Raw genomic sequence first — 25797 nt, forward strand, 5'->3', positions numbered from 1 at the left:
TCTTCTAGTCAGCTCACAATATAGCTGTCTCAGCTTGTAGCAGGACGAGCCACAGACAAAACTCCTCAGATACCGAGTTAAAGAAGGAAGTGGTTATTCGGCCAGAGGCATCAGCAAGACTCCTGTCTCAAGAGCTGAGCTCCCCTAGTGAGAAATTCCTGTCCCTTTTAAGGGCTCACAGCTCTAACGGGTCTGCGTGAGAAGGTCGTGATCGATTTGAGCAAGCGGGGGGTATGTGACTGAGGGCTGCATGCACCAGTAATCAGAACAAAACCAAACAGGACAGGGATTTTTACAATGCCTTTCCATACGATGTCTGGAATCTATAGATAACATAACCGGTTAGAGCAGGGGTAGATCTTTAACTACCAGGCTTAGGTCAGGCAGGCCCAGGTCTGATTTCGGGTCTGGTTCCTTGGTTTTGGGTCTGGTTCCTTTTAGTTTCACTTCTCTTTCTTTTTGTGAGTGTAAAACGATATAAAACAGTATGAGAGGGTCTGTCTCTCTTCTCTCAAGCTTAGAGGTCACTTCCTGAGAAATGCTTCCCTAACCCTAAGCAAAGCATCTAATCAGCCCAACACTCGCATTTATTGCTTTTACTAAACTTATTGAAACTTGTGACTTTTTGGTCATTTCAAAATGTATCTGCATACAATTTTCCATCTTTACTAGAATATAATTTCCACAGCACCAAAGACAATGTATATATTTTTTCTTTGTTCTTTTATTTATTTATTTATTTTTTTAGATGGAGTCTTGCTCTGTTGCCCATGCTGGAGTGCAATGGCGTGATCACAGCTCACTGCAACCTCTGCCTCCCAAGTTCAAGCAATTCTCGTGCCTCACCCTTCTGAGTAACTGGGACTACAGGCGTGCATCACCACACCTGACCAATATTTTTATTTTTAGTAGAGACGGGGTTTCACGATGTTGGCCAGGCTGGTCTCGAATTCCTGGCCTCAAATTATCTGCATGCCTCAGCCTCTCAAAGTGCTGGGATTACAGGCATGAGCCAGTGGGCCTGGCCAACAATGTATGTCTTGTTTTCTCTGCATTTAGCACAGTTACTGATGTATATATAGTTATATATTTGAGTGTGTGCAGATACTTGAATAAATGTTGCATGAACACTTTAAAAATTAATTAACCTTTTTATTTATTCATTAAACTTATGTTTGTTGAGAAGCCTTTTTCACCTGTCCTCGTTTTTGGTGCTGAAGATTCAAAATCCTTACTAGATCCAACTAAATTGGTCAGCTAAATGTGGGTGAAAATTTTAGTTTCTGATAGGTTATACCAAAGGTTAAACCAAATATTTTGCTAACTGATCCAACTCATTAATTCTCCCCCAAATATTTGAGGTATCTACTTTTAATTTTCAGCCCAATATTTAGTATAGAAATATCTAAAACCTAAGTTGTAATTATCTTTCATTTTTTGTTTTGTTGCTCGTGTATATTATTTAGAAAATAGTGATACATTGTTAAATGCCCTGCTTAAAGCAAAGAGAAACATTTATGAAATATTTTTAAGAAATACATATCCCTTTTTTTAATCCAAGAAGTTTGTATATAATCCTCAAAATCAGTTAATTACCTGTCTCAAATGTTTGTTTTAATTTAAAGCTTCAAAATATGAAAGAAAATATCTGTTAGAAGGTAACTGATATACCCAGAACTTTTCTTGTGTCTAAGATTATTTTTTCTTTTTAAATACAGGTGTAGGGGACTATCTTTTGCTATAATTAGAAAAAAAACTGACTTCTGTCTCTGTTAGAGTAAATTAAGTAGATTAAAAAGAAACCCACCCAATCTCACAAATATTTTGGGCACATATCTTACATGGCCTGAAATTTTCTTTTCTTCCAAAAGATCCTGAATTGAAAGGGAAATAGATGCCTACTGACTAATGCAGGAAGAGAACCTTAGGCATACATTTCATGTGATAATTGCTTTTCTTTTGCATTTAGGAACTACAGGCAAAATGAGAGAAATAGAGCTGGTTTTATTACCCAGAGGAAAAGCAATCACTATGCTTGTCAGGTCTATGAGCATTTCTCCCATCCTGGGAAATCTTTGAAAAATAAAATGATGTTGGTGGCTATCTTGCAGTGCACTCAATTAAAGTTAAGTTGTTAGATTTTTCCCTAAGAAATGTCACCTACTGCCATTACCAAGCGTCTGACCAGGTCACATGGAAAATAAACGTGTTCACACTATACTGTCTGCATTTGTCAGAGGCAGAGCTAAAAAGAAAGACTGATGAGTATCTCTTGGATATTCATTCCACTTTCACTTGGGGCAAATTGTATTCACCCTGCAAACTCTTTGACCACAAACTATTCTCTTTTGCTGCTTCATTTCCCTCTGAAATTTAGCACAGTAGAGAATTGTATAATTTAAAAGTGTAGATCAAATGCAACTGGTTTACGCATAGGCTAGATGGAAATTTGAAGAAATCTGCCTCATAAAACATAGAGAATGGATACAATTAGTAACTGGCCGGTCTGTTGAGACCATAACAAAACCTGATTTTTGTGACTATAAATAAGAGAGTGGTCAAAAGAGTGTAAGAATGAATGAATACGATGATAATTGGGGTTCTCATATTCTTCTATTTGGAAAATGTCACATTTCAGAGATTTTGCTGCCTTTCTTTTCAGGACAGAAGGTTAGCTTCAAGAAGGCTTTTGTGGATACAGAAAGGGCAAATTACCTCATCAGTCATCCACACTACCTTCAACTCCTCTAATAGCTCTCATTCCAACACTCAGCTGAGGCCCAGACCCAAGGCCAAAGTCTACTACTGAGATATATGAGGAGGAACATATATATTTTAGACTCAAGAACGCAGAGAAAAAACTAAACAAAAACAACTTTTCTAGCACAGTCTATGATTTCAGAATGAGATTATCACGATACATTCTTAATCCTAATCTGCTCAATAATGTTTGTCCTTTAGGACTACGTTATCTCCCATTTCAACTATTGTATATTACATTATTTCTAGTTATTTCAAATAACTATGAGCATTGTCAACAGTCATCTGTCTCATTAAGTATGTAACTTTTTCCGCCCTGCCTCTAATTTTTAATTTAAGGGTGGTCACACCACCTGAAAATGGCTTCAATTTCAGTACTTTTAAATTTAAGTTTTTACTAAAGATGCCTCCTTAATACCTAGAGAGATGCAACTATGATTAGTTTTGTAAATGCTTAGCAAAGGTTTATTATTATACTTGTACATTCCTAAGAATTTATCTTCTAAGGAGTAACAATTCTATTACTATTTTGTCCATTCATGTATTCATAAGACTTCCAGCTCAAGGAATATCCAACATAATTAGTTTTATAATTATTCTGGCTCTATTAGATTTTTATACTATTTTAAGTTATTCCGACTATATTTTCTAGTTTTACAACATTTTGCTTATCATAGGTTTTTATTTATATGAAAGACACAAAGTAGTCTGCACAAATTAACATCTGATTATGTTAAATTCACTTAACAGAGGAAGCAGTAGTGACCAACACAACGCAGGATGAAAAAAAGAAAAACTACATTACTACATTATTTTCTTATTTTTTCTCAAATGAGTAAGCTTATTTGTATTACTTTGATTTATTACTTGAGATTTTTAGAGCACCATCTATGAATTCATTTTATATGGAGCCACTTATCTCATTGTGATTGAAAAAAATAACAAGACAACATCGTATTGACGCCAAGACAGTATGAAAACATAGACTATTCAGGAAGGAACTAGCTTGGCAAAGGAGTCTTATAATAATAAAGCATGTATATAAATTATTTAGCCAAACATAGAACTTGTTTAGCTCAGAATGTTCTCTATTAGAAAGCTTGAATATAAATCAACACAAGTATTTGTGTGAAGAAAGTGAGGCTCTGGACTACAAATGATTAGTGGAATCATTGTTTAGTAAAGTCTGATTTCTTAACAGTAATGGTTGAAATTAATAATATGGAGTAAGCAATTAAAATATCCAATTATGAACTACATCTGAAACTTTCAAAAGATTAACAATAAGTTATATAGTGATTCTAGGTTTTTATTATCACTCTTTGCTTATAATTTCCTTTTCCTTTTTAAAAAATGCATAACCAAAGAATTGTGGAAAGTTAAAGCTGAAATTGTACTAAGATATCAAATCCAATGTGTTCATTCTAGAGGCAAACACACTGAAACTTCACCTGTGTTTACCTTAGTTCTACAAATGTCAAATCTAGATTTCAGACACTCTTCAAATATATGTTTATTTGCCCTTAGAATATGCATAATTCTGTTTCAAACTTACATTGCACATATCTTTGAACAATGTACAATGTTTAGTAATTTGTTAAATTCTAAAGGTGATCTTCAAATATTTCCATTTCCCTTGTTAAATAAGGGTGTGAATTACATATGGGGAAATAGAGGGATGGAATGAGTAAGTGACTGTCTTTGAAGACAGGTAAATTTTAACTAACTTCCATATCTTACACTGAGCCTATATTCCTCTTCAGTTAATAAATAGTAGTATTCATTAGTATTGGTGTATTATATATAACTATGGTATCATATATAATATTAGTATTGGTATATCAAACAATTTGTCTTATAGTGTAACCACAGAAGCTAAGATAGAAATCTATTTAGATAACTGTCTAGGCAAACTGCCAGCTTGGTGTAAGGCCACTGTGGTGTAGGGAAGCAGTAAGAAATGGGGATAAAACTTTATATTCTCACACAGGATTTGATTGTGGGTGGAGCTGTGCAAAGGGCAAAGCAAAGGAAGTTGGTGAACAAAAGCATAAAAAGTGCTTCGGACTGGGATAAGTTTTGTAACTTTTCCAAGTCTTTTTTTATTTCAGGCTACATCATAAAAAGATTGATCTGTATTTCATACCTGTATTGCATATGCTAGGTAAAAAGTCTATGCTATATAATCTGATGTGCCTATAGTTGAAAAATTACATAGTTGAGAAGTCCCCCTTTTACTCTAATACCTTATTGTGGAGTTTCCCCTGAAGGTTGATATTTACAGTGAATAAGGTTTCTCCTTGTGAAAGGCCATGAGAAACAGATTTTAATTCTATAAATATATACTTTCACTCAAACCCCTCCCCAGACACCTTTAAAGGTGTTGGCAGTCAGCACAGGTTTCTGCCATCTGGATCATAAGAATCCTTTTCTTCAACCAGATTGCTGCTTCTTTCCAACTACACACTTTCCAGTACTATCCAATATTTCACTGACCGGTTCTATTTTTTCATATCCTAGTCTACAGAAAGTTCTAGTTTCTTCCCTATGAAAAGTATATTGGTACACAAATATTCAATTGCATGAATTAAGATAGAAGAGCTTACCCTTCTATCTTAGCTTATCCTGGTATTTTTTCCCCTTAGTACATGGCTTCTGTCCCTGAGGACAAGTGGTTAGGCAGATTTATTTTGAATAATATTGCATAGCCCTAGAATTCAATATTTTTTTAAAAAGTGAGTCACCACTGGTGATTCGGAATGTTAGGTAGGAACTGAGCAAGTTTATAATCATTGAGGAAGCCGAATGCCAATTTAAATACCTTTTATTCCAGTGGGCCTGGAAACATACTCTTTAATTAGGAGAATATGAACTCACCTATCCCCAGAATATTGTTTTTAAATTTAAGCAAGTTTATTAAAAACCTTGTTACTTTCCTGTTTTTGTATGTTTCTGTGTATGCAGAGAACAAGTAACAAAGAACTACCAGCACAAACAGCAGCTTTTAGGGATTCTGAAATACCAGAATGTTTTCGTCTCTAATCTCTACTACTACGGAGGATAACTACCTCTATGTTTTTCAAAAAATAAAGTCACGTGGTAAGTTAGTAAAAAGAAATGCATAATAAAAGACTTAAGCCAAACTCACACATATAAATCTTTTTTAATCCATGTAAAAACTGACACTTCCCCCTTTACTTTTAAGAAGGTTAATTTATGGAAATCTGTATAGGATACCTTCAAACCTGCAGTTCTTGGAAAAGAACGACTTGTAGTCTTTTAAATATTAGAGCTGTGCAAGAATGTCCATAAATAATTCTTACTCTCCCACAAGCAAGAGTGCTAGAAAATGTGCAGACATTGCAGATTTTTACTGTTTTCTCTGCTTGCATTTGTATAACAATAAATGAGAATAGATTTCTAATATCCATTTCTATTACATGCATTAGCTGAAGCTGTGGGGGAAAAATGAAAAATTTCCTGTGCTTTGAGACAGTAGGGAAAATCATATGCCTACATGTGGGCAGAACATTGAGTATTTCTGTTTTGTTTTGTTTTGTTTTTTTCCAGAGTAGCTTAAAATGTTCTAGGGATTGCTAAATGTTACAGAGCCTTTAAGCACCATTTCCACTAACATTTTGGAAGGATAAATTAGTTTCATTTAAAAAAGCCTTAATTGCCGGGCGCGGTGGCTCACGCCTGTAATCCCAGCACTTTGGGAGGCCGAGGCGGGCGGATCACAAGGTCAGGAGATCGAGACCATGGTGAAACCCCGTCTCTACTAAAAATAGAAAAAATTAGCCGGGCGCAGTGGCGGGCGCCTGTAGTCCCAGCTACTCGGGAGGCTGAGGCAGGAGAATGGCGTGAACCCGGGAGGCGGAGCTTGCAGTGAGCTGAGATCTGGCCACTGCACTCCAGCCTGGGCGACAGAGCGAGACTCCGTCTCAAAAAAAAAAAAAAAAAAAAAAAAAGCCTTAATTGAGGGAAAAGTTACATCAAACCAACATAGATACGAACAGGGTTAGAGTGTGCACTTTTTGTCACTCTTTTCTTACCAATGTGTAATTGACATGAAAACAGCACGATAAAACTGAATTATAACAAAGGTGTTATTTTCTCAGCCACTAGATATTAAAATTAAGCTGATATTTAGGACAGTATAGTTTGTTTTCTAAGTGTTGATTTGCCTGTCTCTGAGTTGATTTCTTTTCTTTGGGGCTTAAGATGCAATTTCCCATAACATATTCTTTTTTAATTCAGTGTACAGTCTTTGGCAATACACATTACAAATACTGGCCAAAAAGGAATTAGAAAATCAATGTCAAAGTTGGATTGTGGTCCCTGAAGACTTAGATTAATGGAATTCTGCTAGAAACATCAAAGTTGTTTCCCTGCTGTTCACATCTGTTGCATCCTGGGAAAAAACACAAAAGAAAATGTTATGTGAAGAGCTGATGCTTGCATCGCTGACTCTTCCTGATTTGTGCTGATGATAGCTGAAGCTGCAGTCTTGGCATCTTCTACTGCACACTGTCATCAGCAAGGTAAGAACACATCCCTGAATTAAATGAGAATTCAATGAGAAAATGAGATTTATTTGACAGAAATTCACTTCTAGTCTAATCTGCAAGAATGCAACTGTTACAAAAGTTACAGCAACAATATTTGAAAATATTACTAAAGGTAATCTATCTATAAAGAAAGTAACTTTAGAAAATCTTTATTCAAAGAAAAGGAAATTATCAATATCATGTGATGAATTAAGGCCACTGTCAAGGTGAGGAGAGAAAGCTTCCTCAAGAGACATAAGCTAATGTCCTGCAGACCCTCAGTTTAAAAGCAATTCTAACTCATACTCACAGTTTTCCTTCTTTGTATTCCTCTTTTTCATTTTACAAAGATCTTTGCAAGTCATCTACCTTTTATGAGTAAAATTAATGACAACAAATGTGCTAAGAAATTTTACATATGTTACTAACACTTCATTCTAGACACTACTGTTGTCTCCATTTTACAGATAAAGAAACTGATACTTAGAGAGACTAAATATTTTGTTTAAAGGATCCCTCTAATTGGTGTAAAGCTGAAATACCAATTGCAAGTCTTTCTCAAGACTGACCCTAAATCATCTGCTGTAGAAATGGAAAAAAGTGGATATAGAGAAAAGACAAGATTAAGTCTTGATAGGATGTATTAACACTATAATGAGGCATGTGAGAAAGAGTGAACAGACTAGAGTGACTCCCAGATCCAGGGGTCTCTGTAACAGGAGAGAGAACACGGAAACAAGATGATATGGTTTGGCTGTGTCCTCACCCAAATCTCATCTTGAACTGAATCTTCCAGAATCCCCATGAATTGTGGAAAGGACCCAGAAGGAAGTAATTGAATCACGGGGGCAGGTCTCTCCTGTGCTCTACTCGTGATAGTGAGTAAGTCTCACGATATCTGATGGGTTTATCAGGGGTTTCTGCTTTTGCTTCTTTCTCATTTTTCTCTTGTCACTGCCAGGTAAGAAGTGCCTTTTGCCTCCTGCCATGATTCTGAGGCCTCCCTCCCCAGCCATGTGGAACTGTAAGTCCAATTAAACCTCTTTTTGTTCCCATTTTCTGGTATGTCTTTATCAGCAGTGTGAAAATGAACTAATACAGAAGAGAAGTTTGGATAAAATGATGAATGAGAAAAAAGAGTCTGTGTGACAGCCAAATCACCTGGAAGTCATAGGAGAGTCTTGATCTTGAGATCCAAAGTATAAATAAAATGGAGGTTGTAGTTAAAACTGTGAAGATAGGTGGGATTATTTCATGAAAGATAAAGGTTAATGAGTAAAGAAGAAAAATAACCAGCAACAATACCAAGATTACATAACCATGGTGGCAGGAAAATAATCAGTGTCTTGGAAGTTACGCAGTGTGAACTTAAAGAAAAAGGTAATGCTTACCACTGTTAAACGCCATGGAGAGGTTAAGCCAGGAACGGGTTAAGGTTGAAAAGTGGCTATAAGATTTAGACATTAACAACTGATTAGATAATTATTAGGGAACAAAGTGAGTTAGAACAAAATTTTTTAGGGAAAGAAAAATAAATAAATATTAATTGAGCAATTTAAAAGAGTGAGAAGAGATTCAGGATATTTGGACAGAGAGATGTAAATGTGAGGATAATTGACTGATAGAAACTCTTAATATATCATGCATGTAACTTTCGGAGAAAGACCATAGATAGACAGAGGATTTGAAATCTTGAACCCCAGGAAATGTGTTCACCAAGCTATTCATTTCAAAGACTTGAAAGATACTTGCTATGTTTTTATAACTCCTTATTATTGCTTGTCATTATCAATTAGGTGGACTTTGGAAGGAACTATGTCTAGATAGAAAACAAATTTAAAGTGTTACAAGTAAAGTTTCTAGAATGGATACAGAAAATAATTCAGGATGAAAACTAGAAGGAATGTTATCCTAAAAATGTGCATGATAATCCTTAGTAGCATGACAGATGGAAATTTTGAGAAAATATAAAGACAAGAGCGTCAAAGTGTGGTATAGATTATTCATCACAAGCCATGGGAAGATTCCAGAATTAAAAACAAAAAACAAAAAAAGACTAGCACCTCAAGTTCTGATAGAACAATAACAAAGTTCATAATCATAAGAAAGCTGAAAGAATCATGTTGTTAATCTCAGGAGAAAAGATAACTAGTGGTCTTGGTTCCAAAGAAAGAGGATACAGACACTTTCTGGGGGAGGGGAAGGGGTAAAAGTTGTGGGTATGTGCGAACAAGGCCATTCATCAACCCTCTTTTATTTCGTTAATAGCTTTTATTTTTATCAGTTATAGTTGCATATAGAGAGAAATGTGAAATATTTCTACAGGTTTATTTTGAAACATAGCACCCCACTGTAATTCTTTCTCAATGACAATTACTTCTATTTCCTCTAATTGATTATTTTTAGAATCAACTCCTTTCGGGATAATCACCTTCTATTATTTGTTCTTGTTATTTTAGTGTTGAAATACTATCTTTTCAGTTCCAACTATAAAAAATAAGAGCATAGGTCTTTTTCCTTTCCTACTTTCTATTTCATTTTTCTTTTGGAGTTTATTTTGCTTTTTTGTTTGCTCAGTTTTCATTTGTGCATGTCTAATTTAATCCTAAACTTCTGCCTACTGCTTATGTTATTTCTCAAGGCATTCTGGTGCATCAGGTATTCTACGAATTCCATCTTTATGAAAAAGTGTTTGTAGGATTCTCTCACTTATTGCAATCTAGGTGATCTGCTGCCTGTACCTGAGCACAGCTATGACACTGGAATCTCTCCTCTGCATCATCCTGATCATCTTTTAATCCCTCTCCTGTCTTGTCTTTCACTCATTCATCCATTATTTATTTTATCTAGTCATATTTATTGTCTCTGTGTGTGTATGTCTGCGCCATCCCTGATCAAAGGTATTAATATATATCAGAGTAAGAAAAAGAAACAACTAAACTCATCAATCTCATTGGCCTTTCTTTCGATAGTTAAACAAATATCTTTAATAATCTTTTCCACTTCTATATAGATTACTGATATCAAGTACAAGAAAAACTAAGGAAAATTCATACTCCTGGAATATTGTGGGAAATTAAGTGTTTTGCTTTCCTCTTGTCTTATTATTCATTTTCTAAAATCAATTTAGTAATCCAGCAGACTTTCTTTGCTTCCATTAGTCCATTCTACATTTTGCTGCACTGTCTAAACAGTGTTTGAAATGCATTCAAAGGTGAAACTTTCTCAGAAACTTTGGAACCTACTTAGTAAGATCTTGCTACAAAAACATCAATGAACTTTTCTGTTTCTTAATACAGAGGGAGTTTCGTGAACTTTGAGGATGACAAGATGATAATATTTAAATATGTATATATACACAGTGTATATAATACACACACTGGAGTAAAAAGAAAGGTTACTAATAAGATAAATAGAAAAATCAAAACCCACAAAAGTGTAAAGTTTCCATTAATATTGTATGATTTTTCAATTTTCTTGAAATCAAAATAAAGCTCCAAAAGTTATATATAAATTTGGCTGTTAAAGAATGGCAGTATATTTACTTTTTAAAAATAAGTGTTCTGAAACATAATTTTATCATATGATTCTTTTGTTTCCCATACAATTATCTTTATGAGAAAGATGTTTTTAAGACTGGGTACCTATTAAAATCTCTTTGTGTTTCAAACATAGTTGGTAAGTTAGGTCACTATAGATTTTCAGGTAGAGAATATTTTCTTTCAGAAATTATGTCCAGTGTTGTAGAGGAGCATTGCCATTTGATCTTGATCTTTTCTTGACTTATTTTCCCTCCCTGGAATCTTTTAAGAACTGCTCTTTGTCAGCAGTTTTCAGAAATCCCAGAATGATGTGCCTTACTGTGCATCTTTCTACGTTTAATGTGGAACTTATGCCCAAGAGTTCTGGAAAAATTTTCTTTTCAAATTTTAATGTTGTCCTTTTTTGTTTTTCTTTGTTGTTTGGAAGTTCAACTATTTGGATGTAGGACCTTCTAATAAGGTCATCTAATTTTTTGCTCTTTCTTCATGTACTATTCATCTGCTTGTCTCTTTGCCATAATATCTGGGAAGTATCCTTAGCATTTTCTTTCAAAACTTACTGAGTTTTCAGCCATATCATCGAAATGTATGTTAATGTATAAAAATACCTTTTAACTTTTGAATATTTCTTTGACAAGGAATCTCATTCTTGCTTCATGGTTGCTGTTTCTTCTCTTATGTATTTATGGTAGATTTTATGTGTGTTTTTATTTTCCTTTCCTCAATAGGTAGTGGCTGTTATTTCCCAAATCAATCTTTCTTTCTTTCTTTTTTTTTTTTTTTGAGACGAAGTCTCGCTCTGTCACCCAGGCTGGAGTGCAGTGGCCAGATCTCAGTTCACTGCAAGCTCCGCCTCCCGGATTTACGCCATTCTCCTGCCTCAGCCTCCCGAGTAGCTGGGACTACAGGCTCCCGCCACCACGCGTGGCTAGTTTTTTGTATTTTTTAGTAGAGACAGGGTTTCACCGTGTTAGCCAGGATGGTCTCGATCTCCTGACCTCGATCCACCCATCTTGGCCTCCCAAAGTGCTGGGATTACAGGCTTGAGTCACCACACGTGGCTTCTTTCTTTCTCTCTCTCTTTCTTTCTTTCTTTCTTTCTTTCTTTCTTTCTTTCTTTCTTTCTTTCTTTCTTTCTTTCTTTCTTTCTTTCTTTCTTTTTCCTTCCTTCCTTCCTTCCTTCCTTCCTTCCTTCCTTCCTTCCTTCCTTCCTTCCTTCCTTCCTTCCTTCCTTCTCTCTTTCTTTCTTCTCTTTCCTTTTAAGTTTTAGTTGGAATTTTACATATTAGTAGCTTTCTAATCTTTCTAGTCTTCTTTTATTTTCTGCTTACATTTAAAACTGCAGGACTCAAGTTTGTCAAAAGCAATGAGCTGAGCATGAATGTGGAAAGTACAGAAAATGTCCTTCACTGCGGGTAAACTAACTGAATGTTTTAGTTGAGGTTGCTTCATCAAAGGCTTTTTTCTTTTGTTTTCTTTCTTTCTTCCTTTTCTTTTACTTCTTCTTATTCTTTGTCTCTTCCCTTGGCCTACTGAGATTCCTGATGGAAGACGGTTTTTTTTTTTTTTTTTTTGAGAAGGAGTTTTGCTCTTGTTGCCCAGGCTGGAATGCAATGGTGCGATGTAATCTCAGCTCACCGGCAACCTCTCCCTCCTAGGTTCAAGTGATTCTCCTGCCTCAGCCTCCCGAGTAGCTGGGATTACAGGCATGCACCACCATGCCTGGCTAATTTTGTATTTTTAGTAGAGACAGTGTTTCTCCATGTTGGTCAGACTGGACTCGAACTCCCAATCTCAGGTGAGCTGCCCGCCTCGGCCTCCCGAAGTGCTGGGATTACAGGTGTGAGCCACAGTGCCCAGTCAGAAGACTCCTTAAATATGTTTCCTGGACAGTGTAAATTTAGCTTAAGTGTTTTAGTAACCTAAGAAATCCAGAGAAGGAAGAGCGCTGAGTATATCTCATATGTATTCATTTATATGTCTATATGCCCACACAGTTATTTTGTTTAAAATAACATGCTGAGTTGGCCCATAAGAAAAATCTATGATTACTTTTAATGAACTTTGTAATCCATAGAATAAGTCTCTGGTTTAAAAAAAAAAATTGGGGGAGAAGAAATCACCTATTGAGCAGAACTGATGAAAGGATTTGAATACTGGTGAAATTCTTGAAAAGGTTTTCATCTGGTCCTCCTCAGATTGGCCTAAGGAAGCTAGGATGATCTAGGATTGCCTAGTTATTTTCATGATTCACACAAAAGAAAAAAAACAATTTGTTCTGAATTGTCCATTTGTGGGCTTATGATTAAGAGTTATTGACTCTGTTAGCCATTTTTCTCATCTAAATGCTTTCCAGCTTTCACAATTGTGATGATACTGTCTTTTTCTTTTCACGTTTGTGTGTTAATTAATTAAAAAAAATCATATTGCTGTTCATTTAATCAGAGTTCAGTAGATAATAAAATAGACGTGTGTACTCAATCAACTATTCGTACCTTACTTTCTACACTCCTACTTTTAAAAAAATATGTTGGGGAGAATTAAACTAACACCATTATAATGTGTGGCACGAGGTTAATGCTAAATGCACATTTGCTACATTAACTAATTCATACAAAATAAATAAAGAAAACTTGACTACTTTCTAGTGATATTGATTAGCAAATTAGTCAATGGAATAGTAGCTGCAAGTATTTAGGAACATATGTGGAATATTCACCACTTCCAATTGAAAGTTAAAATTTGAAAGAACACATATTTGTGAGAAGTGAACAGATGGCTGTGGAAAAGTTAAAAATAGGATTTTAAAATTCTCATTGCCAAAGACATTAGATCTTGCAGTACTCAGAATAATGCAGTCAACAAAACATTCTTATATGAGCAAAATAATTTTAAACTGGATTATCAGAGACAAGAATTCTCAAACAAAACACAGACTAGATTTTGTAAAAGACAGAGGTATGTCATGTGAAGACTTATTGTGGAAAAAATGCACCTGAAGTGCATATAGAGATATAGAGATGTTGGCATATAGAACTTTAGTCACTATATACCAAATTATGCAAATGAATTAAGGACCTGGTATTTTAACAAAAATAGGTATTTTCTCATTATTATTACTAAAAATTCAATGGAATAGTACTTATAATTGGAATATGGCTGTTGCTTTTAAGTAACAATTCTAGTCCAAGGGGTTGGCTGTAAGTATATAGGTGCAAACTAATCCACAAATGAGGCAGAGACAATGTTGCTCATCAAATACCCCATTTGTATTTCAAGTCTTGCAATTAGGCAGGGGTATGTGACTAGTTCTGGGCTATGGACCATGGGCAGAATGATGTGTAGCACCTCTGAGACAGAGCATAGAAAAGATCCACATGATTTTCTAGCTGGCACACAGTGAGCTGTGACATTCCAGGTAATAGAACTTCTATCAGCAAAGGTCCTTGGAAACTAGGTTTAGCAGGAGACTCTTACCACTATCAAGCCTAGATGAATATATGTCATGAGAAGTGTGCTGTTGCTTTTAAGCAATTTAGATATTATGGTTAATGTATTACTGTAGCACATCCACCCAATCAAGATAAATACCTAAGTGAACTCAGCAATAATTATTAGGATGACAGTAAACACCATCCAGCTAAATTGTGTCAGTGAAAGAACACATACATGTGAAATGAAAAAAATCTAAGCCATGCTTTGCCTGGAAATTTTATCAAATTAAAACAGAAAGAATTGATCTTTTTAGTATCTCTCTTGCTGAAAAGTCAAAAGGTTATAGATCTAATCTGGCTTATTCCTGAAAAATTACTAAAAGATACTAAAAGGTAGCTAGTAAAAAATTACTAAATGATATAAAGTGATCATGATTAACAACAGAAAAATAGGATATTAATCTCTACCATCAGATATGTGGACTTCAGTGTCACCAGTGGAGGGTGTGCAGGTTCTTGGCATCGTGAACAAAAATTGGACAAAATGTGCAAGCAAAGCAAGGAAGGGATGAAGAGATTTATGGAAAATTCAAGTACACTCCGCAATGTGGGAGGGGCCTGAGCATAGGGCTCAAGGGCACGGTTACGGAATTTTGGGGAGTTTAAATACCCTCTAGAGGATTCTATTCATAGGGCATGGGGCATGCCCTATGTAAATGAATAGGATGAAGTAAAGTTACAAAGTCATTTACTCAGCGAGCGCCCTGTGGAGACGATATTTTCTGTCATAGTTGAATTATGTATTGGCCTTAATTTCCTTGCCTCCAGACCCTATTCTCCTGCCTCATTCCCTGCTGAGAAATCTTTATGGGAGGCAGAGGGACCGATAGTCTTTTGTCTGTAACTGCTTCATGCTGGCTTCGGATGTAATCCCTTCCTATTAGGGATCACGAAACTCTCACCCTGCTCTGTCTGGTGGAGGCAGGTTAGCTTCTTGATGGCCAGGGATGGTGTCTTCACCTGGAACTGGCTGGAACTTTTGTTGCATGATCATCTGAAGCTTGATGGTCTCTAGGCAAGAGGAAATAAATTTTGTTAAAGATGTAATGGAAACTTCAGTGGGTGGATACCTATGCTGTCAGGAATGTTCATTCATTATGGAGATTTACAGGAGGAAAAACAAAACCTGGTCTGTTCTAAGCAAAACCTGATCTGCTTCCTTAAAGTCTTAGCACAAACGACTCCATTTTGATTTGGTTTGGTCTGTCGGGGCCTAGTACATGAGCTTAGTCCTAAACAATGGCCTCCCAGAATTTTGTTAAAAAAAATTCCCCGTTTTGGGTCAGGTTCTCACTAAGGTGAGAGTGTGTACCAACACTTAGGGCCTCAGCGTCACTCTCAGTTATCATCATTTTGGGTTTCCAGTTTCAGTACATCATTTATAGGTTATGGTGTCCTTATGGTTGCACATTTCTTTCAGCTCATTATTCCAGCTGAAGAGAGACCATATGACATTCTAGAGATGGTTGCATGCAGGCATGTAAAACCTCTGAGAGGCAGGGTGCCATGGCTCATGCCTGTTATCCCAGCACTTTGGGAGGCCGAGGCAGGCAGAACACGAGGTCAGGAGATCGAGACCATCCTGACTAATGCAGTGAAACCCCATCTCTACTACAAATACAAAAAATTAGCTGGGCATAGTGGTGGGTGCCTGTAGTCCCAGCTACTGGGGAGGCTGAGGCAGGAGAATGGTGTGAACCCGGGAGGCGGAGCTTGCAGTGAGGCAAGATTGCCCCACTGGACGCCAGCCTGGGCGACAGAGTGAGACTCTGTCTCAAAAACAAACAAACAAACAAACAAACAAATCATTTGAGAGAATACAGCACATCAGGGAGACTATTATTATGACTATTGGGAGGATAATACCAAGAGTTTGGAGTATGCCTCTTACACAAGGTCTCCATAAGCCAAACCTCCTAAAATCAAATAGATCAAAGAATAAGTTAGATAAAGAGTCTACTCACTTAAGTAAGCAGTCTCTTTGTTGGTCCCCTCCCACTGAATTTCTATAATCTTTATTTGATGTATTTTTCCATAGGCCACAAGTGCCAGCAGCTGCACAGATACTTCTTTGTTCAGTCAATTCTATCATAACTTTCACAAGAGAATTTAAAATCTGTTGCGTAACTGTAGACTTTACAGCAGAATTTTCTACAGAGCCTATCATGGGAGATACATTTCTATTCATTGCTTCTTTAAACCATGAGAAAAGGATTTAACAAATGATGCCCTTCTAAAAGAGTGAATCCACCTGGCAGTGTTTTCTTTAACTCATGGTGTGGGTTAAGAGGAGTGAACCAGCATTTTTTTTTTGACTGAATATGAGGCAATGTATGTACCATTAAAGTTTCTTACCTACATTGGTCCTTTGTCTTTTATCTATCAAAGTGTAAGCTTATCCATGTATAAGGCTGGCTGCAAAGTTCTTCACAAATAAAAGTACACCCCATAAGTGCACATAACAGACCTCTTTTTCACTTTTTTTTTGGTCATAAAGGCATAAGCAAGAGAAAATATTCAAAGATAAGAGTTTCATGATAGTAGAAGTCTTAATCTGTGAACTTTGGAAAAGCTGTTCGCATCAAGGATGCCATCTTCTTCTTAGGGGAGTTTTCCCTGGTTAGTTTTACCTTAAGAGTTCCAATGGGTGTACAGTTCCAAGAGCGTAGAGTGACTCTTCTCAGTTGTGAGATTATGAACCCAAAGTTCAAGGTCCTGAAGTTTTGTTGTAGTGTGTATGGCAAAAATGGTCTTTCTCTGATGTTTTCACAAGATTCAAAACGTAAAAAGCTTATTTACTTGGTAAAAATACACTGTAGCATAAAAATCTACTGTTATAATATCCGCCCTCTTGCATGGGAAAGCTTTTATACAACCAGAATACATGCACTGAAAATAACAATTGAATGAAATCCCTTTACAAAGTGTTTAAATGGCCCACCAGGTGACCAAATGTACTTGAAGCTTTAATTGTTTTCCCAGGAATACAGGATTAAGGATTGGTTATAAACTATATTAGTAATTTGTAAGTCATCACACCAATGTATTCAATTTGGATTATTTTATCTTTTCCACGATGAGTCATGAAATGCAAAATTTTTAATAATAAAACCTTTAAGTCTCAGGAAAGAAAAGGTGGCCATCCTGGTTCTCCATGTGTCCATGTTTAATTAACACTACCCTTATATCCTGTCACATACCACTTGTTTTTTCAAATTAGGTGCATAGCACTGATTACTGATGAGTTATCTGACAAAGTATTTTATTGGTATTTAATGAATTTTTGTTCTACTTGTGCTAGTAGCTTTATACAATGAAAGTCAGTTATTTCTGGAGTTTACAATAACAACATAATAACCATAATTATAATTGGTAGCATATACTTAGACTTTCAAGTTTTAAAAATCCCATATGATTTTGGAACATATATTAGTATTATTCATGAAAATATAACCTAAAGAAGATTGAACATCATTTTGGCAATCCCATATACCTAAATATGTCAAATAATTCTGTTTTCCTCTTTTCTGGATGGTTTCAGGGGTGCTCTGATTTACCCAAAAAGTCAGGCATTAGGAAGGACACTTTATAAACTAAAGTTTGATTTTGAAAATCCAGATTACCATAAATTATTTATTTTGTCAAAATAATGAGTCAGAAATTTTAAAGAAGCAAAACATTCGATAATCTTCACAAAACATACACACACACACACACACACACATTCTACTTTTCTTACACACCTTGCATGTAAAACTGTTTCTAGTAGCTTTAATTGCATGTTATAATGGCAGCTCTTAGCAATTTTAATTTTAACTTAAAACCTGGTAAGTTATGTTCTGATAAGATTTGACTATTTCCAGCATAGCTAGGGTGGTGACCACCTCCACATGTCCACAGGACTTACCTATCTGGAAAGTAGGCAAGTTAAATAATTTTCAAAAGCCAAAGAAGCAGTTTATGACCTCAAAACATTTAGAAAACCTAATATTTGAACACAATTTAGACCACGTTTATATTTTGAAGACAATTGTATTTTACCAATAACCTTTAAAACTGCTTATTTCCCAAAGACTACTAAAGTCACATGAACTAAAAGGCATTGCACTTGTTACTTTTCTGACAAAATATTTCATTTAAGCTTTTATTATTATTTAACTAATTAATTTAAAACTTTACAGAGGAGATAAACAGTGACTTTTACTTTTCATTTAATCAGTTCACATAGAGAAAAAGAGGACAAAGACTGACTAGTAAGAAATTCTTACCCTTTTGCCAGCATGCCAGGTTTCTGGGTTCTCTCTCCCTGAGCAGTCCTAATGACCCTACTTGACTGTATGCAAACAAACACATTGTCATAAATTAAGAATATTCACAAATAGTTTACAAATTTTGGAGAAATTAGGCAGAGACAGAAATATGACACAAATTCTATTTTTAAGAGTATACTCAACACACTTAAAATATCATAAAGCCTGAAATCCAAAAACTAGTTTAAGGATAGAAAGCTGATGTACTTCATTAATTCCTCCCAGTCCGACAAAGGTAGCTTAGGAATTTTAGATAAATGGGATGAATGCTTAATTGTCAGAAATGCATAGGATACAAAATATTCACAGAACCAGCTAAAAGCCTTCCACTAGGAACTAGAAAACATCATGGTTTTATATACATGCCTACACAAGCAAAGCCAGAAGAGAATAAACAACAAACATATGAAAACTTGAAGCAAAAACAAAACAAAAAAATAATAAGTAGAAAGCCAACCCTAAATTTTCCTACTCAATTTACCCTGGAGGCTACAGTGTTACCTAGAACCCAAAAAACCCACATAATGAATATTTGGCTCCTGTTACACAATTAATAGCCTTAAGTTCACCAATATCATCATGCATCCTGTGCAATCAAGAAATTCACTTTAGGCAAATGACCAATAAGGACTCTAGCACTGTCCACACAAAACAGTAAACATAGTGTGCAGCAATGCAAGCATGTATGTGAAATTTTGCTCCACACTAAATCCAGCTTCATTCTTAACTATATTTAAAAAAAAAAAAAAAAAATTATCAAACTACTGATGCATTTATTTACAATACTTTTTTTTTTTTTAAATTTTACTTTAGTCAAGAGTAAGGGCTTTAACTATGAAAATGTTAATTAGCCAAATGTCTCCAATTCTCTATCAGGTTTTAAAGAATATCTTATTATTTAAACTCTTTCCACATATTTCTTTCCTACTTAATGACTCCTTATTACATTGTTTCATAAATAACCTTTTCAAATCTGTAATTGGGTAACTCCACAATTAGACAAAATTATTCTTTTTTTTCACTATTATCATAACCTTTTCTGGCATATTTTATATGCAGAATTATGTGTTAACTAGAATTTTTGTTCTTAGAAACATAAAACTGTAGTGAAACCCTAAAAAGCAAGAGATGCTCAACTATCAGATATGGGCATTTATATAAAAGAACAATTCCACAATTTTAGAAAAATATTTCCCCATGTCACAACCCTTTCTTAATTGGAAATGACCCAATTATTAAATGAGCATCAAAAATAACTTTAAGATTTTAATTTACACAAAAATTTTACTGATAACATTTACATTCTTTTCTTTCGCTTTTAATAAGGGAAATATGAGACATCAGTTAACATATATGAAATGAACATTGGTTCAGTCTGAAAAGGCAGCACAGCTTGAAGTGGGGAGGAAGTTTGGGGCTTCTAGGTCACAGGTAGCTGTGAGAAAGTTACATTCTTTTGATTTACTGATTAGCCTTTCCAAAGATAATAATTAGATATCCATTCATCTCAGGGACCAGAGGGACGACTTTGAATAGAATGGGAGGCAGGCTTTTCCCAAGCATTCCCAGCTTGAATTTTCTCTTCACCTTAGTGACTTTCAGGGGCCCAAAATATTTTCATTTCATAAATTCTATAGCTTCATTATTGGTCAAAAGAAAGCATGCAAACCAAGATTATTTTGTCTTGGCTGGGTTTATAGTTTTATAACCTTCCAAACACTGACATCTCAAAATATTTAGCAAAGTCAAACATAAAATCCAGACAAAATGTGTGCTGACAATTCTGAAAGCATTTCTATTTTTATTCCACGAGTAATTTTAAAGCTAGCTTGTTTAGCAAAGTTTTACTTAAGTCACGTGACCTTGAAAATTGCTTAGACTTATTTACTTAATTTATGAGTGTTCTTTTACTTATCAGCCAATTTGGTAGATACAACATATAACAATAAGTGTACATACAAATAAATACATCTGGAAATGTATACACACACATAAACAAAGATCCAATAGTTTGCAACCTTAACCATGAGATAGCAATACAAGCTTGTTGATTTTACTTTTTTTGCCCCAGTAGATAATCCAATGAAGGATGTGAAACAAAATTTCAGGTAAAGCAGTCTCCACGGCAGTTTGATTTTTAAAGACCAAACCTCCCCAGACTCCAGTAAGTACTGGGGCGAAACAGCACCAAAGGAGAGTGAGACACGTTAGCTGGGCACCCTGCTTAGAACCACAGCACAAAAGCCTGGATACATGCAATGCCATTCCACTTTCCCATTAGTCAGTAAACTCCAGATTCCAAACAATGTTGGAGCCAAACAGTTTTGCAACTCCGAGAGAAAATTCTAAGGAGGGCCTAATATAAGACCTCAGTACTTGTGCCAAGAGTGTCCTCTTTGGAAAGGTTGAGGTCTGGCAGATCCCCCAGAGCCTTGTTAAATAACAGTGGGTTCTAAGTTTCTCTTCAAAGAATCAGTATGTCAGTATGTTCAGCTCTTTGTTCTCCAGTTTAAAGTTTAACTTCCTTATTCTCCTCAGTAAACAGCCTTGCCACCAGTTCTTTCTTTCTTTTTTTTTTTTCTTTTTTTCTGAGACGGAGTCTCTTTCTGTCACCCAGACTGGAGTGCAGTGGCCCAATCTCAGCTCACTGCAAGCTCCACCTCCCAGGTTCAAGCCATTCTCCTGCCTCAGCTTCTCGAGTAGCAGGGACTACAGGCACCCACCACCACGCCCGGCTAATTTTTTGTATTTTTAGTAGAGACAGGATTTCACTGTGTTAGCCAGGATGGTCTCAATCTCCTAACCTTGTGATCTGCCTGCCTCGGCCTCCCAAAGTGCTGGGATTTCAGGCCTGAGCCACCGCACTCGACCTCCCACCAGTTCTAATCAGTAGTTCATATCTGTTCCCATGGTCCCCTGCTCTGTCCTGAGTCACTCCTGGTCACCTGTTCTGTCCTGAGTCACCTGGTCACCTGCTCTGACCTGAGTCACCTTTAGTCACCTGTTCCATAACCATCGTTCCTGCAGAAACAGTTCACCTCTCCACCCTGGCTCCTACCCCTGCTCTCTTTAAAATAGCCAATCGGAATTAGCTTAGACTGTGCAGTCCAACCCTAGCCAATAGGGGAATGACACATCAGTAGGGGCTACCTGCCTCAGGGATAAGAACCCCTTCCCCTGCCTTGTTCAGGTGTGCTCTCAGCATTGCTCCATCTGTGAGATGCACCATTCTACAGAATTAAAATCGCCTTGCTGAGAAAATTTACGTTCGAGTGCTATTTCTTTTGCAGCACTGAAAATTTATTTCTAACAGTGTCTTCCTGTGGGGACTAACCTTAGAGTGTCAGACACCTCTGACCTCAGGTGGGCACCAGTACCACATGCAGGTTTCACTCCAGAGCCTACTATGAGCTTCATAAGAATAGCCATGAACTGTAATTAGAAGAGCTGGAAGCCAGGTGGGTGTTTTTGTCCTTAGCCAGTTGAGTATAAGAAGAGAAGAATTTAGCATAAGAAAAGAAGGTTTAAGTTACCTGAAACATGTGTGGATTTGCTCTGAGCTGCCCTGCAGGTAAGGATCAGGGATCATGCAGAAAAGGTTTTTTTAAAAAGTCTTTCCCCTTTTTGGTCCAGGCAATTATTCCCATTCATTCCTAGACCTTCATGCAATACCAGGAGTGACCCCAGCTAATTGTCCTCAACTTCCGATGAGCTACCAGGAAACAGCCTCTGAAAGACTGAAATACAAAAAGGGGAAAATAAAATGAACAAGACCCAGGTCCCTTAAGCAAATCTGGCAGTGGTGGTCAGGCTTCTCCACGTGGAAACCCCTTAGTTTCACTGGCCATGACCAGAAACCTGCAGTTGTCTCCATGTTTAGGCGCTGCCCAACAAGAGTCCGGAGTTGGAATGGATAAGAGGGACAGAGATTCCCCGTATGGAGCAGAAAGGAAAAGGAGAAAGTAGAAAAATGAATCGCAAACTTTGGAATTACCTCTTCCTTCTGGCTGGCTCACGAAAATATGTCTCCTGTGGAGGATGTCCAGGTTCTTGTGTTGGACAAAGAGTTGGACAAAATGCACAAGCAAAGCTAGGAAGGAAAGAAGAGATTTATTGAAAATGAAAGTACACTTCACAATGTGGGAGCAGGCCCAAGTATGGGGGCTCAAGGATCCCACTACAGAAATTTTGGGAGTTTAAATACCCTCTAGAGGATTCCATTGGTTACTTGGGGTATACCCTAGGTAAGTGAAGAGGATGAAGTGAAGTTATAAAGTCATTTATTCAGCATATGCCCTATGGAGAGGATATTTCCTGTCATAGCTGAAGTGTTAATCGACCTTAGGTTCCCTGCCTCCAGACCCTATTTTCCCGCCTTGGTCAGGAAATGTGTTAAGCACTTTGCAGAAAAAAATAGGCATCACACCATAGATTGAAATAATAATAGAGAAACAGATGAAGATAGGCAATTCTTTGTATAAGCCAGTCAAAAATATAAAAGTATCAGAAGATCTAAGATATATTAAAACAAAAAGACAGCTAAAAATTACATTAACCTTGTAGACTGCTATTTTATCTGTTAAGATTTTAAAAGGAGGAACAGGCCAGGTGCAGTGGCTCACACCTGTAATCCCAGCACTTTGGGAGGCTGAGGCAGGTGGATTACCTTGGCAGGTGGCACAGTCTTGGCTCACTGCAGCCTCTACCTCCCAGGTTCAAGCGATGCTCCTGCCTCAGCCTCCTGAGTAGCTGAGATAACAAGCCCCCTGCTCCCAGGCCCAGATAATTTTTGTATTTTTAGTATACATGGGGTTCCACTATGTTGGCCAAGCTGGTCTCAAACTCCTGATGTGTATATATATAACATAGAAGGAGATATATATATATAGATAGATAGATAGAGAGAGAGAGTTACAATGAAAAGAAAACAACTTTGACAAATAGGTAAATTCAAGTGATTCAAGTAGATTCTGAGCTCTTTGACAAATAGTACTGAGAAGATAACAGATATTTATTGCTTCATTGTTCTACTGTTGGCCCCTTCAACATTTTTCTTGTGATTTTGAAGGAGCATGGAAAGCGTGTTTATAGAATTTGATAATGATACATCTCAAAAGTCATGCTAATGCACTGAAATACTGAATTCTTCAAATAAATAAATTTTGAATGGCTGCAGTGAAATCAAGCAAGGATAAATCCAAGTTTATTTTTCCAGATAACTCTAAATTCAAACTACATAATAGCATATTGAGCATACAAAAGGGATATTTAGTTCTACTCTGCATGATCTAGGCCATAGCTGAAGAAGGTGTCACTTATCCAGCAAATATTTGTTAAGTGCCTACTATGCACCAGGAACTTTGTCTACTAAGAATCTGTCCAAAAAAAAAAAAAAAAAAAAAAATCTTAAGTCTACAGAAGGAAGAAATCTATACAAAATTTCGAATATTTTAGTTAACTTTCATTCAGAAGAGAGATTAAACTATTCTTTTTACTGCTACAAGAGCCAGTGGGTGAAGGCACAAAAAGTATTCAATATCAAGATATACTTTCTATTCATTAAAACTGCTCATCAACAGAGTGGATACTTGGTAAGGTTTCAGCCCCACCTCTTCCTCATCAAAGAGATCAGATTCTTATCTGGTGTGGATGTTGATTTGGTGTGGATAATGATCTAGTGTGGAAGATGCTGCTTGAGATTTTGACAAGATGATCTTTATTATTCCTTTCTAGATTCTATAGTTTTATTATTCTTAACAGGCATGTACTGAAATGTATAGCATGAATGTTTTCACTGCTTTAAAAATATTGGCTCAAGTCTAGCAGAAAATTGGAGACACAGTGTAACTTAGATGAATATAGCAAGTTTAAGGAACTTGGGTTTCAATTTTTTTAAAAAAGGAGTTGTGAGAAATAAAGCAAGCAGTTGCATAAGAGTATTAAAATTGGCATAGCATTATACAACACTGAAGTGTCATTGTCATGTTTTCTTTTTGCTTCAAGATGTGCATTTAAAGAATGATATATATTAGACTAGGCTCAAGGTACAAAATTTTCAATTTATACATTTTCTCAGGAAAATACTGTATGTCTGTATGAGAGTCTATAGTGACATGAATACGTTGCTTTAGTTAAGAAAGAAATCTACCATAGGAATGGAGTTAGATGTATGATTTTGATTCCCTGCAGGATAGAAAAGTTGATATCATTAGTATTAAAAACCCATCAGCACCCAGCATGTGGCTGAGGCTGTGGTTGGAAATGCTAGGCGATACTGGCACACAAATATTTTCAGGGTCATTTGCAGAAAGATTGTAGTCAGAACTAGACAGTTTTAGACTTACAAAACAGAAAAAGAATTAAGAAAAACAAAATAGTTCAGTTTACATGCGTTTACAGAGGTATAGTCCTATTTGAAGGTCATAGTTAGTTAGGGAATTGACACACACTCTACACTTGCACCCCCTGCCCTGTCATCCCACACACAAACAGTGCAGAAGAGACATAACGTATGTTAGCTGTTTATTCTTCTAAAAGTTTAGCGAATTGATTCCATAGAGATTTTGGCTCAAAGGGTTAGGTGAACTTTGCTTCTCTAATTCTTATCTCTCTAAGTGACCTAATCTGGAAAACTAGCATAAAAAAAGCAATATTGGAAGAGAGAGCATAGAAAAATGGAGCAGTAATTCCACTTTAATTACACAAGTTTATATTTGAAACAGAAAATCCAATACGAGAATGCAATTCAGTCTATAACAGCTTATATTATTTTTAAGATCATATATTTTAATTGTAACCCCTTTATAAAACATACCAATAGTGACTTAATTTAATCCTAGATCTTTTAAAGGCAAGATTCTTAGAAAAATATTTTGGATATTTTAACATAATTTGTTAACATCTTATCTCTATACTTTCCTTCCCAATTTTCTAGATCCCAAACTGCCTGTATCTCTCCTTGTTATGCCTCATTCATAAAAAGATTAGGGGAGCTAAAGGGAGCACATTTTTGAAATCACTAACTGCCAACAGCAATAAATAGTATTTATTGCCCCAAAATGCAGAATAACAACTTCCTTACTTGTGTTCATTTATTTGGAGACAAGAATAGCAAGTACTTGCCAAGCAACTTAATGTCTTT

Source organism: Chlorocebus sabaeus, chromosome 24 (assembly GCF_047675955.1).
Source record: "Chlorocebus sabaeus isolate Y175 chromosome 24, mChlSab1.0.hap1, whole genome shotgun sequence".
Lineage (NCBI taxonomy): Eukaryota > Metazoa > Chordata > Mammalia > Primates > Cercopithecidae > Chlorocebus > Chlorocebus sabaeus.